The sequence below is a fragment of the Panthera leo genome, chromosome C2 (genome assembly GCF_018350215.1).
Source record: "Panthera leo isolate Ple1 chromosome C2, P.leo_Ple1_pat1.1, whole genome shotgun sequence".
NCBI lineage: Eukaryota > Metazoa > Chordata > Mammalia > Carnivora > Felidae > Panthera > Panthera leo.
Window position 1 is genome coordinate 83,478,539 of NC_056687.1, and position 7,793 is coordinate 83,486,331.

At 42.2% G+C, this 7,793-nt stretch overlaps 1 pseudogene; it reads right to left on the reverse strand.

Annotated features, from left to right (window-relative positions):
* Nucleotides 1-5,041: 5,041 nt before the first annotated feature.
* On the reverse strand, nt 5,042-5,421 carry LOC122198348 (annotated as a pseudogene).
* Nucleotides 5,422-7,793: the final 2,372 nt, after the last annotated feature.

Here is a 7,793-nt window from a genome sequence, read left to right on the forward strand (position 1 = left end):
TCTAACATCTAGGAGTGCATGTGCCACTATGTGGCACCATTCCTGAGACAAAGTTTGTCAACCAAAGGGACCTGTCAGATCTTGGGCCATGGTCTGACCAAGATTTTATACTAAAACTCTGTCTTTAAGCCTAAGTAGCTAACACAACAAACCAGTAGGGCTAAACCACCTGCCAGTTGGTAATTTGGGAACTTTATTCTAAGCTTGGAAAATTTGAATGCATTGACCGTAAACCAAACACCTGCAATAAAAAGGGGGAAAAAAGGTTTCCACTGTTTATTCAAGCTGAAGAAGGAGGTTCAAGTACCTGATTTCCATTGCATCATTCATTATAAAAGCAAAGGCCAAGAGAAATGGCTCTTTGAAATCACAACTGTCTTCAAGAATGGTGAATGTTGTTAAAAAACAACTATAAGTCAAGGCCTCTGTTCAAAGATTAAATGGCCCCTTTATTCAGTTGAGCCCCTTGAAGGGTTTACTTTAAGTTGGGCCTGGGGTGACTCGGAAAGGAGGAGCTGAGTGGCTCACTTCAAACTGTGTGGAGAATCTGGCCCTAGGGTGTGGTGGTGACAGGAAAGCAGGGAGAGGAGAAGAGAGAGAGGCATGAGCAAGGCCAGGATGTCCCTGGCTAGGTGTGAGAAGTGAGATATGTCTGGTGCTGAGTGTCCGAGAGACCTTTGAGAACAGGTTGTCTACATGAGTGTCAGCTGGTGTAGGGCAGCCCTGTAACCTCTCCCCACAGCAGCCTTGTGTTCACGTCTCAGGGTTCCAAGTGCAAGTGCTGGTCCCAAGTGAATCATACCAGGGCCAGGGTAAAAGAGCAGAATGCATGGCCAGGGAGGCTGGGAATTAGAGCTGAAGGAGCTGTGAGAGCACAGTTCTTCCTGCCCTATTCCATTTGCAGAAACCTCAGGAGAGCCTGGACTTTTCCACAGGCCCGGGATTGGGGCTTAAACCTGTCCTCTCTAGATCTCAAAGGGGCACAGCTACCCCAGCTGATATTAAGACCACATTTCAAGTAAGGTTTATTGAATGATGTGATGGAAGAAATGATTAAGATTTTGCATTTTCCTTATGCCCGTGCTTTGAACAATTACCCGTTTACGGGCAATTGGAAGTGGCTGAACCCAAAGGATACAAAGAGTGGGTTATTTAATTAAATCAATTAATTGATTAATTAATTTTTAAAAGTTTATTTTTGAGAGAGAGAGAGCACACAAGTGGGGGGAGGGGCAGAGAGAGAATTCCAAGCAGGCTCCATGTTGTCAGTGCATAGCCCATCGCACTGAACCATGAGATCATGACCTGAGCCAAAACCAAGAGTCAGACGCTTAACCAACTGAACCACCCAGATGCCCCCAGAGAGTGGGTTATTTTAATATAATACATGGCTAGAATGAGGGGACTTCTTTTTTTTTTTTTTTTAAAGTTTATTTTTTATTTATTTTGAGAGAGAGACAAAGTGAGCAGGGGCAGGTCAGAGATGAGGGGATTTCTTGACTTGCTACTCGAGAAAAGTGACTTACTGCGAATTTAAGTTCCGAAAGACTCAAAAACTACTAGACTGTACTTCTTTAGTGATTTGACTTTGGCAAGTTGTGGGAACACTGACCTTGATATTTGTCCAGAGAGGTGCAAGGCTTTAGTCCCAAACCACACAACTGGAGACTGTGCTCATTTTCCATTTCTGAATTGCTCAGAGCTCAGTGAAGTCACAGGTTTTGAAGAGTTAGAGTTATTTGGCAGAAATAAGTTGCAATCTTGGCAAAAGTTTAATGACTTTGAATCATGTTTAACGTTTCCATGGCTGCTGCGTTTTAGGAAAGGATTTCCATACAGTTAAGTAATTTCACAGAAATACTGTTTTCCTTAGTTATGATGATAATTTAAAACACATATAATATAAAAGCACTAATGCATTTTGCTCCCAGTGCATGGGCTGGGGAGTTGTTAGCAGAGCTTCAGCATGGGACTATGCTGAGGGGGCATGCTGGGATTGAAATCCTGGTTGAGTTCCTCTTACCCAGCTCTACACCCCTGAGCAGGGCTACATCTGCAGGGGAAGAAGGGATGCCTTTTTTAATGTGCCTGCCAAGGGTGCTTCATAAGCAAGCAGTTGAAAGACCTTACTTAGCAAATGATACTGCATGACATCCTTGTCTCCCTTAGGCCATTCTGAGATGGGTTATCCCTTTGCAGGTGCCCACATTGAAGATAGGCAAAAGGAAACTTGGATGTACCTCAGAACGGATCCCTTTGGACCGATCAGTTCTTAGTTGCCTTGGGAAAATTAAAATAGTTTAGCAGACTTGCTATTTTTTTTTAATTTAAAAAATTTCTTTAAAATATTTATTTATTTTTGAGAGAGAGAAAGAGAGAGAGAGCATGAATAGGGGAGTGGCAGAGAGAGAGGGAGACACAGAATCTCAAGCAGGATCCAGGCTCTGAGCTGTCAGCACAGAGCCCAACATGGGGCTCAAACTCACAATCCATGAGATCATGACTTCAGCCAGAGTCAGTTGCTTAACCGACTGAGCCACCCAGGTGTCCCTGCAGACTTGTTATTCATTCTAGACAGCAAGTCTCCAGATGTTCCTGAATTAGCTTGGGCTTGTCTTATTAATGTATTGAATTTTTAAGAGCTTACAGATAAAACTGTATTATGCCTATGAGGCATTCTCAGAGTCTTTAGAGTTTCGGAGGTGAGGGGTAGACACCAGACCATAAGCTCCATGAGGGCATGGGCCTGGTTCTTTCATTTTCAGTGCTGCATATCTTGCTTTTAACACAGTGCTTACCATAGAGTATGCACTCAATAAATATATTTGGGGTGCCTGGGTGACTCAGTTGGTTAAGCATCTGTTTTCGGCTCAGGTCATGATCTCGCGGTTCGTGGGTTTGAGCCCCGCGTCGGGCTCTGTGCTGACAGCTCAGAGCCTGGAGTCTGCTCCAGATTCTGTGTCTCCCCCTTTCTCTGCCTCTCCCCTGCTTGTGCTGTCTCTGTCTCTCTAAAAAATAAATAAACATTAAAAAAATTAAAAAAAATTTTTTTTGATGTTTATTCTTGAGACAGAGACAGAGCATGAACATATTTTTAAAAATACAAGTTTGAATTAAGTATGAATGGTGCTCTGTGGAGGTAGACCAGGACAAATTTCATACAATGGCTGACCAGAGACAAAACCATATTTATTTGGGGACCCATCTAAAACAATGCCTTCTTTAAAATAACTTTTCAGGGAGCTGTGTTTTGTGTTAGTAAGAAGAGCTAAGAGTCAATGAGATTTTATAGAATTACATGTTTATTTGTATTTAACCCTCAACATTCAAGTGACTTTATTGATGATAGAGCTGCCTGAGAAACGTGTGTAGGCCATTCAGTATTTTATTTATCAGATTTTACTGAATATCGGCTGTGCCTCACATGCAGGAGATACAAATATCCAAGACATAGTTTCTGCCCTCATGTTGCATATCAATATGTGTAATACAGGAATGGTTACTGTAATAGATGTTTCTAATAAAGGGTGTCAGGTGCCATGGCAGAAATGCTCCAGGTTCTCTGTGAACAAATTTGGGACACATCTAAACCGGCCTGAGTAGGATGAAGGAAGGATTCTTGGAGGAAATGGTGTTTTTGAATTCCTCCCAATATATATGGTTCCTTTGGATTGGGTGGGCTGTGGCTTTCCTGTTTTCTCAGTCTTCAAAGGTGTAGTCCCACTAGAGGTTCTGTCCTGGGTTTGGCCACCTCTCTTTCCATGGAAAGCAGCTTACACCTGAAACTTAGACCTGAAAAACTTCACCACTTACCCCCGTGCTGCGGATGCTACTTGATTTTGTGAAGGAGACCAGAATTGTACTTACATATCTTCTGACACTGGCCAAAATGTGTTGAAAAGAACCTGAGTAACCTTGTACTTAGGGATTTCTGAATGAAAAATAACCACTTATTTAAATGTTTTAGCTATAATGTTTACTGATTCTAAACTGGCCACATTCTTAGATGAAAAAATCTGATTCGATGTTGTAAAGTTTAAGATTCTCTTTTCAAGAATAAAAATGCAAATAACTTGTGTTCCATTCCTTAGTGTTTAGTTTTGTGAAGAACAGTAAGACAGGATGACACTACAAAAACTGGACCCTCTATCCTTTTTTTTTTAAATTTTTTTTTTTTTAACGTTTATTTATTTTTGAGACAGAGAGAGACAGAGCATGAACGGGGGAGGGTCAGAGAGAGGGAGACACAGAATCTGAAACAGGCTCCAGGCTCTGAGCTGTCAGCACAGAGCCCGACGCAGGGCTCGAACTCACGAACTCACGGACCGCGAGATCATGACCTGAGCTGAAGTCCGCCGCTTAACCAACTGAGCCACCCAGGCGCCCCATGGACCCTCTATCCTTGTTGGTGGTAGCAAAATAAAGAGCAAAAATTTGATTTGGGTTTGTCTCAATTTAAACAGAGTTTGTAGTATGTATGTAATTATCTATTGGTTGCACCCACGTCCTGTTCTCACTTAGGGTGCATTTTGAAAGGGGAGAAAATTAAAACTTATTGGTTATTAAAACAAGAGGCTAATAATATTCTAGATAGTAGGTGGTACTCAAGGCACTTATTGGTTGATTCATAGCTCAGCTGCTCAGTCAACGGTTGAAATGGAAAAAGATGTGATGGTTTGCAGTTATGTACAGATCATCTCCATCTGGATGACCCCTTTATACTTTAAACTCAACCCTAAACCTATATCTAAGCTCATCAGCTACTGCGTCAGCCCTGCTCTGCCTTCGTGCCCCCTGTCTTGGTAAAGGGTATCACCATCCATCTAGTTGCCCAAAGTAGAAACCTGGGCATTTTCCTTTATTTCTCTCTTTTCTTGTTTCTCTTGCCCCTCACTCCTTACTTCTCATTACCTACCAAATCCTGTTGGCTCTACCTTTCAGTTTTTATTGATTGATTGATTGATTGATTGTTGTCCAGGGTTTATTAAAGCTGTTACAGCACAGCAGAAAGATTTAAATGGTTCCATGTGGTATTTTGAAGTCAATTCATCCCAGCTGTAGGCTGGGTGACCTGAAGTTTAGATAGACTGCCGAAGTCTAAGTTTCATTTCCTTTAGTGTCAGGATCTACTTCAATGATCTCCTGATCCAGGACTGAGACCTCAGGAACATAATTACTTCTCCTTTCTCTCTCTTCCTGCTGCAGCTTGATGGAGATACCTGTCACTGGGCCTCTCTGAATCCATTTCATCAGTTGTGTGACACAAGCCTGCTATCTTGTTGCTGAGCTTCTTGCTGGGAATAATGACGATCTCCTCTCACACGCACTTGTTGGTGTGGAAGTCATGGCCCAGGCACGTGTAGTACTTCTCCATGATGACCTGGGCACCTTCTTCATGGTTTTGGTGCAAATGCAGCCCATGTTGATGGTTTTGGTAAAAGACGGCTCTACCTTTTAAATGCTACTTGAATCCATTCATTTTTCTCCACCCTTAGGGATACATCCCTCAGACCTCCATCATCTCTCACTTGGCTTGCTGGCAGGTAGCAGCTTTCTCATTTCCTTACCTTCCTTTTTACCTCACTCAAAGCCATTTTCCACATAACATCCGAGCTGATCTTCATAAAGTGCACATCTAATTGTCCCTTACTTGCTAAAAGCCTACAGAGGCCCTATACTGCCTCTAGTTAATGTCCAGGGTCCTGTGGCTCACAAAGCCCTGGAGGAACAGGTGCTGGGGGTCTTTTCAGCTTTGTCTGTTGCCCACCCCAATTTCCATGCCATAGTCAGCTTCCTTCCGTTCTTTGAATATTCCTTCCTCCCTCTTGCCCTAGGCTTCTCATGTTTTCCTTATATTTTAAGTGCTCACCAATCTCCTATTTGTGCTTCAGATTTCATCTTAAATGTGGCTTTTTCCATGAAAGCTTTTCCTGACTTTCTCAAGTCTACATCAGGTTTCCCTGTTAGGGGGCTCCTATACTTATGGGGCTATATGTCCTTGGTCATAGCCCTGGTTGTGTCATCATTGCTTGACTGATTTCTCAAGTAGTTGATGAGACACTTGAAGATGAGGCTCTCTGTGTCTCAGTGTTGTATCTCCAGTAATTACCACATGGTTGGTGCTCAATAAATATTTGTCTGTAGTTCATGGGAGTCTAAAAGGGATGATTGCCCTCAGAAAGATTTGATAGCAAATATAATAAAATAATTTTTTAAGGAATTTTATTCTCAACTCCATCTCTATTCTTTATAGTTCTGACCTCCAAATACTGTAAAGTTTTGACGAGTGCATGTAACAGGGTAGCCTGCTATGGTAGAAAAAGCCCCAGATGTAGCCAACTTTTTTAAGGCTCTTACAACATGCCAGGTTGTGTCTGTGTTATGCACACTACACATATTATCTCATTTAATCCTCATAACAGCTCTATTGGATAGATATTGTTATCTTCATTTGGCAGATAAAGGAATTGAGGCACAGAGAATCAGACCTCTGTTCAAGTCAATGCTCTGTCACCTATTAGCTGTGTGACCTTGGTCAAACAACTTCTCCTTCTGAATGTTCATCTTCTCAGCCATAAAATGGAGAAAACACTCAGTGACAACTTGGCTTCCAGATTTTTGGTTTTCTTGCACACCGTGTATATTACACCTTGGCCTCCCATAGGAAGGCCACTGATACAGTGCTGGATGTCATTGAACAAATGAATGTGAGCTGCAGCATGGTGATGTTCCAGCCCACCAGCCATCAGGACAGCATTAGCAGCATAGCTAGTATGTTTGCTCAGTTAAATATTTTGTTGCAACTTTTCCTTACTATACTATAAAAATATATGGAAAATGAAAATAAAAGTTCTGATGCTAGTGATTAATAAGAATAACTAACAGTTATTCAGCACTGTGCCAGTTATTAAGCTATTGGCTCTTAGCCTCAAACCCACTCTTCTATATTCTGCTTTGTGATGCAGGGACTGGGACTCTGCAAGCCACATTTTTCCTTTGCCAGCTGCTTCCTTTTAGGCTCTGTCAGTAAGGGACATTAGAGGGAGATTGCATGGCTAGATGAGGAGGAAGGGACTTACTCTTTCCTCTTTGCCTCTGTGTTTTTTTTTTTTTTTTCCTGGTTGGCTTCCTGTTCCTGACATCAGCATCCGGCAATGCTGCTTCTTCTGCTCTGGCAGAGGCAGTTCATTCCAGAAGCAGTTTGCTATGGTTCAACTGTGTCCCCTAAAATTCATATGCTATAGTTCTAACCCTCAGTATTCCAAGACGTGACCTTATTTGGAGATAGGATCTTTAAAGAAGCAATCAAGTTAACATGAAGTCATTAGGGTGAGCCCTAATCCACTATGACTGATGTCCTTATAAGAAGAGGAAATTTGGACACTGAGATATGCATAGAGGGAAGACAGTGTGAAGAGACATAGGGGGAGGATGGCTGTCTATAAGCCACAGATAGAAGGCTGGAACAGATCTTTTCTTCACAGCTCTCAGAAGGAATGCACCCTTCTGATACCTTGATTTTGGACTTTTAGCTTCCAGACCTGTGATACAACAGATTTTTGTTAGGTCATCCAGTCTGTGGTACTTTGTTATGGCAGCCCAAGCAAATAACATACAGTTCGATCTAGTTTGAGGTTTTACCATCTCACAAAGGCAAACTCATTGTATCTCTGCAGAGACACCAGCTCAGATAGCTGGCACCTCTTTGGGGAAGCCTGGGTCCCAAACCACTGGGATTCTTCTCCAAGCTTCTGAGTTGTAATAATGACAACCTCTTCCCTTTGTTCCCCAAG